This window comes from Bubalus kerabau, chromosome 11, assembly GCF_029407905.1.
Source record: "Bubalus kerabau isolate K-KA32 ecotype Philippines breed swamp buffalo chromosome 11, PCC_UOA_SB_1v2, whole genome shotgun sequence".
NCBI classification, from domain to species: Eukaryota; Metazoa; Chordata; class Mammalia; order Artiodactyla; family Bovidae; genus Bubalus; species Bubalus kerabau.
Window position 1 is genome coordinate 105,982,268 of NC_073634.1, and position 8,139 is coordinate 105,990,406.

The following is an 8,139-nucleotide window of genomic DNA, read 5'->3' on the forward strand; positions in this document are numbered from 1 at the left end:
GTTAATAGTTCTTGAAGGGTAGCATTTCTGCATTAGCCAAGACAGAAATGTAGATGAAAGGGGACATTATACCGAAAGCTGAGATGAGTTATCATGTTTTAGTCTGTGTTACCATCGTTATGCTAACTATACATATGATTTAAACAGTGCCATGACAGTCCTAGCTAGACCCTTTAGGGTCAGAAGAGGAACTAATGATGTAAGCCTTGAAGTCTGCCAGTGAGGAAGAAGGTGGGGGTCACCCCTGCCCACTTTTGTTTACAAAAATAAAGCCCGCTCAGTCCTCAGGGCAGAGCCTGCTCACCTGCCCGGTTGTATCTCTCACAGGCGCGGATGCTCGTAAACTCACTCTTTGCCTACCACTTTGCCTCACGTTCAGTTCTTTCTGTGATGAGACAAAAAACCCCTCAGGTGTAAGTCCTGACACCTGCCCTGGTTAATGGTTTCACTGAAAAGACAGTGGGTTCAATTCCCTCCTAAGTCAGGGATTGTGGGTTTAAGTTCCATCCCGAGGTGCGGATGGGTTTGAGTCCCACGCGAGGAATGCAGTTTCAATCCTTTCTCAGGATGGACATACTCATACTCTGTCCCCGCACTTCTACTCAGACATACAACCCAGCACAGGTGTGTATTTCACCAGTAAATTTCCTCCGGCTGGTGTAGGAGAGCCCACCTTGTATAATAATAGATACTTTCAACATTGTAGAAATATAATTTTTTAGTAACTTAAAGTTTGGCTGTAAAACAAGGTTACATTTTACATGTGCATTAATGGCTTGAAAAAATGATTTTGGAGCCTATTTTTTATGAAGAGCAGGGATAGCTCCCAAAGAGACCTGAGGCTCCTATGTAATGGACAAGTGCATCTCCAGGGAGTGGAAGGATATGAACAAGGCTAACCGGGCATTTGAACCAGACAGTGAATGAAAAATCATCTGCCTCAGGCAGAGAAAATGTTCTCAGAATCTTATGTAAATTTTGTCCAGATTCATGATGGTCTTAGCACATCAAAGACTGTCAAGTGGCTGTCCCACGCATCCTCTGAGACAGGGGTTCTCAAGTCACCAGCAGCATGAGCTACTAGTCAGAAATGCAGGTACTCAGCACACACTCCACCCTCTTGATTCAGAAATACTGGATGAGGCCCAGCAGACTGTGTTAATAGGGAAGGTGTTTGTCCTCTCTCTACTTGGGCCATTTTTACTCTCGTAATGGTGTCATTTGGTGTAGAGAATTTCTTAATTTTATAAAGATCCAATTTATCAATTTTTCCATTTGTTAGTGTACTCTGTGTTCTAAGAAGTGTTTGCTTACTCCAAGAACAAAAATATTCTATTCTACTAGAAATGTCATCGTTTTAAACTCTCACACTCAGATCTCATGTCCACCTCAGTCTTTCCTTTTTTAAGTATTTGTGCTTTTATTTTGCCTAATTAAGGCCATGCTGTGTTTACAGTGTTCACACCTGATTTTTTGACATCTAGTATTTCATCATTTTACATTGTTTTATAAAACCTTTCTAAAAGCTTTTTATTTTAATTTTTTAAAATTATGAAATTATGATAACACATTTAATATTTACAGGAGACTTGGAAAATATAGAACTAGTATAGTTCCACTATATATTACTATTTTTTAAAAAGTAGATAAATTAAGATTTTTAGTTGAAGTATTAACGTCAAACTCCCAAAAATTACTAGAATAAATATACAGAGACATAGAAGGATATGGTAGGCCTGAAAAGCACATGCACCGATTCAACATAATTAAGCTTTATACAAACGTCACGCAACAGTAGAGTACAGATTCTATTCAAGTTCCCATAGACTGTAAAGTAGGAGACACTGACATATCCAGGGACAGAAAACAAGGTGCACAAATCCTGTGGTCTTACAGGTATTGAAATCATACAGAGTCTGTTCTCTTATCACTGCCTCCACCTTGATCTTTACTTATGATGTGAAGTAAGAGCCAAGATGAATTTTTTTTTCCCAAATGAGGAACAGGTGGACCTGGACCATTTATTGAGAGCGTCCTCTCCCACTGCCCTGCAGTGCCCCTCTCAGCTGCAAGCACGATGCCTGTGTGTCTGTGCTGGACTGCATTTCCATGGAAGGGTGCAGAGTCTGCTCTTTAGGTGTGGATTCCCTCATCAGGCTGGTCAGAGTCACAAACGTCCCCCTGTGTGGGTCTGGGCCGGACCCCATCCTTCCCGTTGCTGTGTGCCTGTCCCTGCCCACTGCCCCAGTTCCTGGAGCTTCGTAAGTCTGAATGCTGGTGGCGGAGCCTTCCGCTGTCTTCTTCAAGATCATCCTGCGTGTCCTCAGCCTTTGTATTTTTATGTCAATATTCAAGTCATCACATCAGTTTCTCCCCGAGATGTCTGCTGAGGTATTATAAAGGCTATGTTAATGTATAGATATTAACAGATTGGGAAAGAACTGACATCTTGACAATATGTAAAGGTAAAGCACATAAATTAAAAACAAATCATCCGCTGGGACAGATATTTGTGCCTCATGTCACAAGCAAAGTGGCTTGATGCCTTATATAAAGATGTTTAGATTTTAAAAAGAAAAAAGCAATCATGCAGGGAATATGCACAAAAGACACTATCATTCATTTAAAAAAAATAGCCCAGCTCATCTACTAACCAAAAGGGGAACTCTAACCAGTCCCCTAGGAAAACACTGTCTAGCTCCCCTGACGGACGCAGACCCTACCTCGGGGGTTCTATTGAGAAGACACGCAACGGGGAGTTCTTCCTTGTGGGTCTCAGAGGATCAAGACCAACTTCACAGAGAAGCCTAGGAAAGAACATCCTACACCCATCTTACAGAGGGCAAAACTGGGGGTGGAGAAGGGAATGGCTACAGAGAGAAAACGGGCAGCCTGGGCACTCAGACTGAGGGGTACCGGGGGGTTGACTCTGAAAGGAAAGGGGCGCAGGTCACTCGGAGGCACCGCCAGGAGGAGGTGGGCTGCAGGGTCCCTGTGATTCTGCATCCTGAGCTGCTGCTGTGCACCAGGAAATACGGTGTAACTGACAGATCCCTGCAGATAGCACGGTGAGGGGCCGTGTACATTGCTCCAGGCTTTCCACGTGGTCACCACGGTACAGGAGGAAGGACAGGCCAAAAGTCACTTCCTGGGTTTAGGAAATCACAGCTAAAAGGTCAGAAGAAATACATACACATTCCCGTTACCAGCCTGAGCTGGGTGGATGATTTCTGTCTTGTTCCACCCTCTGTGTTCCACAAAACCCTCGAAGATTCTCAGGACCTCTGGGTTCTCATCCAGGGTGCAGCCTGCAGGGGAGATGCGTGAAGGTGGGTCTGGGAAGTTGAGGCCCACTGACCAAGCCCGTGTCGGGAGGGCCGTTGTCTCAGCCAGGGCCCTCTGGGCATGGAGAGGACACCTGCCCACTGTCCCCAGGGACAACCCAGGCTGGAGCCTGCCCTGCCAAGGCCTCCAAACAGGTGGGGCCCTCCAGAGCCTTCAGGCACAAGGTGCGTGTGAGTGCCACTTGGGGCGGGGCCGCCCGCATGATGGGGGGCCTGGGGTGGTCCCCTTATCTGAAGGCTCCAAAGGCAACGGGGCCCACCTGCCCCCTGGTCCTGGAGGGCAGAGAATTGCTCTGCTGGTGGGTGGTGGGGAAGCCCCCAGACACACCTCCTCCCTATGTCCTGTCTTCCTCAGCCTCGGAGGAAGGGCCTCTAGCATTTGATGGCTTGGTGGGGGTGGGAGGTACCACTCCAATAAAAAGGGCCCCAGCTCTCTGTGCCTGATCTCCAGGGTCCCGTGACCTTCCCATCTCATCATCCTCACCCTGAACCAGCCCCCCAGTCCCTCCTGAGGGGGCCCCCATTTTCCCCAGCATGGCCAGGAGCTCCCCCACCCCCACCCCCTACAGACACGCATCCTAGAATCAGCTGGTCTCTCGCTGCGGCCCTCGGCCCCCCAGGGCGTTTGCCCTTCCAGCTGCCTGGGCGCCTCTCCCTGCAGGAGCCAGGGACCCAGAAGCTGCCACCACGCCCCTCCCAGCGGGTAATGGCACATCGCACCCGCATCCAGGCCTTCCCAGCTCTATCCGCCCGGGGCGTGCGCAATCCAGGGATGGACGGGGCCTTGCTCAGGGTAAAGGTTTGTCCTGCACAGGAAAGCAGGGGTGGACGGTGAGAGAAGGCACCTGGGAGATGCCGCCTGGAGCAGGGAGGAGCGAGGCGACTCGGGGACCCCGGGGAGGGGTCTGGGCGTCCCTGAGGGCCCTTGTGGTCTGTCGTGATACTGTGAAGGCGAGACCAGCCCCTGCGTGGCCCTGGCCTCTGCCCTGCTCACGGCTGCACACGAAGCCGAGAGTTGGGCTCCCAGGGCGGGCTTCACCAGCCAGGACCAGGGGAAGACAAGTGTCAGGGGCCATCCCAGAGCCCAGCAGGTGCAGAGTTGGGAGGGATGTGATGCCAAGGAAGGAAAGTGGGCATGGGGCAAGGTTGGCAGGAAAAGATCCAGCGGGCTGGCGGCTTGTAAGGGGCAGGAATCTGCGATGAACCCGCGGGAAAGACACCGAGTTAGGTGCTGGCAAGGGGGGGCTGGTAGCAAGTCGCGGGTGTTGAAACGTGTCAAGGGAGGCCGAGGCAGTGAGCGGTGTGGGTCCAGGGAAGGAAGGGAGGAGGCCAGGGCCTGAGGGTTCAGGATGCTGGAAGGATCATGGGGAGGGGGGATGAAGAGTGACCAGGAGGGCTTCCATGGGGGCTCGGTGGTAAAGAATCCGCCTGCCAATGCAGGGGACATGGGTTCGATTCCTGGTCCGGGAGGATCCCACGTGAGAAGCCCCCATACTCCAACTAGAGAAAAGCCCATGCAGCAACAAAGACCCAGCACAGCCAAAAATAAATTTTTTTTTTTTAAAAAGAGTGACCAAGAGAGGTCAGCTGACAGTGATGGTGGCAGACAGTGCAGGCTCACACACACATGCATGCACACATGCACACACACATGCACACACGTGTGCACACACACGCACACGCGTGTGCACACACACGCCCCGATCAGTGAACAGGGTGCAATGCAGTTTGACCCAAAGGCTGAGCGCTGCTACCAGAGGTGCCCGCGGAGGTGGGCAGGCCCTCTGTGGCCAGGCTGCAGTCCTAACGGCCCCTCCTGCCATGGAGCCCCTCACCAAAGAGCGCCATCATCTGGAAGTGCTGGCTGTCCATCACGTCCTTGGAGTAGGCTAGGGTCTGCATCCTCTCCTTGACGAACCAGATTTGGATGATGGGTCTCCACCCTGGAAGGGACGCAGATCAGACTCACTGGGGCCCACGGGGTCAGAGAGGGTCCCGGAGCCCGAAGGAGGGCGACCAGAGGAAGGAGGGAGGCCTGTGCAGGGAGCCCTGAGGTCAGGAGGGGACAGGCTCCCGCTGCCCCGTGGAGGGAGGCAGTGGCTGGGGGCTGCGGGGACCAGGCACGGTGCCCCCTCTCTACTGGACCCAGCAGGGCTGCCAGCAGCCAAGTTTCCTGGAGGCTCATCCCTGTGGGTTCTCCCAAATGCTGCAGGGAGCAGGTGAGCAGCTGACTCATGGCGCCCAGAATTCCTGGCTGGGTCTCCGGATGAAATAAGGGGGGATGGCAGGCACTGTGCCGACAGGGTGCCGTGTCCCCCAAGCATGGGACCTGATAAGTAGGGAGAGCACAGGGGTCCTGTGCCTGGGTGCAGGGCCAGCCTCAGTGAGAAAGGCCAACGCCGGGGGCGGGGGGTGGCCTGGCAATGGAGCTCCTGGCTCCAGGAAACTGGAGGAAGTTGGTTCTCAGGTGCGGTGTAGAAGCACCACGAGCCAGTGTTGGGAGCAGCCAGGGGACTGACAGATCTGAGCGCAGGACAGAAAACTGCCAGCCCCCACCCGCCTGTGGAGAGCTAAGGTTTTCAGGGGATAGAGAAGCCCAGTCTCTCACGTTCAGGGCCTGGGTGTCCCCTCTGACATCCCGATGGGAATGCCATCTTCCAGAGACCTGGAGATCCGGCCCTCCAGTGGTCTGAGGGCTGAGCCAGTGGTCACTTACAGGATTGGAATTTCCCAGGTGATAGTTCCTGGAAGGGCATTTTAAACAGAAGGCATCTGCTTGGCTTCTTGGAAAACAGAAGTGACCGTGGAGCCCACGTCTGGTGATGGAAGTGTCCCAGAGTCTGGAGGGGCTGGGCCCTGGCTTCTCAAACAAAGGGCCTCCTCCTTCCCTGCTGTGTCCCCAGCCTGCCTCCTTCAACCCAGGGGTCATCTCCAGCTCATCCTCCCAGCCAGGCTCCTGCCCTGTCAGCGCCCCTCAGCGCCCCACCCTCCCCAAGGCTTCCAGGACCTTGGCCCGGAATTCCACAGCATCTTTGCTCAAACAAAACAAGAGGATGGTTCCAACACTAGCCCCTGCTGTCGCCTTTCGGATGCTCTGGTGTCCTGCTCTTCTAAAGCGTGTGGACATCTGTGGCCTCCCCCATCCACGTCCCCAGCCAGCACCGACTTGGCCATGCAGAACGAATGGTCACAAGTTATCCGAGGAAGCTTGCAAATTTCTTCTCCCCCAGACCTCAGCCTGGATGAAGTCCCCCCATCTCAAGCCCCATGAGGCCTCAGGCAGCAGGACTGGCCTTTCTCTTGGACCAACTTGCCCACCTGTCGCTCAAGGAGGCTGTGAAGGTTTGGGGTGAGAACACATCTTCTTTACCTGTGTGTCTCCAGAGCCCAGGGAGGCACAGAGCAGCACCTGGAACGTGCGGGGGGCCGGGGTGGGGGTGGGGAGGAGCTGCTGCAAAGGTCACTGCCCTGACTGGCTGCCCTCCCCCCACAAGGACAAGGGGTTGGAGCCTCTCGTTACAGGACCTTCAGAACTGCACCATCGGGTCCATCATCAGAAACACGAGCTCAGCTTGCTGATGGCACCCAACACCATCCCAGCGGGCTGTTGACCTGCGATGGTGAAGCCCCGAGCCTGTCTCCACCTGTCCCACCTACAGCGCTGAGCTGCAGGATGAGCCTGCCGGGGGGTCCACTGGGCGCATCAGGATGACCACTGGCCCACCTGTCCTATGGACGAGAGGCCTCCGTTCCTCATCTCCGTGGAAGCCAGTCCGAAGTCTTGCCGTGTGCCTAGCTAACCATTCATTTCCAGCACGAGTGAGAGCCTGTAAGGGCGGTCCTCCCACGAACCCGCAGTGCCGAGCTCTGCAAGGTGCGAATGAGACAAGGCTTGTGAAGCACTTCCCAGGTAACTGGGGCTTAGTCCCTTCTCAGTCCATGATGGCGACTTGGCCTTATTTTTCATTACCTCCACCATCATTACTCCCATGGAGTCTGCCAGGAGAGCCAGCATATAAACCTTGTAGAAGACATAGGATCGACCCCGGTAGCTGCTGCCTGGCTCCGGAGCTCAGGAAGGGCCAACAGCCCCAAGGTCAGGATGGCAGACCCCAGGAATTGGCGGGGGAGAAGGGCACTCACATGATATGCATTCTAATTTGCAAAGCAGGGTTGATGTTCATCACGAAGGTGAAGGGTGGCAGGGGGTGAAGCTTCTTTACCCCGGGGGATATCTAGGGTTCTGACCCAGTGCTTTATATACCGTGCTCCTAAAAGCTGGGGGGAAAGGATGTCTGTAATAAGAGCTTTTGAGAGGAAAATATAAAATGACTGGGGGCTTCCCTGGTGCTCCTGGTTTTCCCAATGGCTCAGGAGTCAAGAATCCACCTGCAATGATACGGCTCCATAGGAGCCGTAGGAAACGGGGGTTCCATCCCTGGGTTGGGAAGGTCCCCTGGAGTAGATCTCCTAGATGAAAAATGGCAACCCACTCCAGGATTCTTGCCTAGAGAACCACATGGACAGAGGAGCCTGGCAGGCTACAGTCCATGGGGTCGCAAAGTGTCAGTCATGACTGAAGCGACTGAACATGGCTGATGGTCCAGTGGTTAAGAATCCACTTTGCAATGCAAAGGACACCGGTTTGATCCCTGGTCTGGGAAGATCCCACTTGCCTCGGAGCAGCTAAGCCTGTCGCCACAACTACTGAGACTGCCTCGGCCCTAACCTCCTGAGGAGGGGGTGCTGATGAGCCCATCGAGTGGAGATGTGGGAGGCACTAGACCCCTGAGAG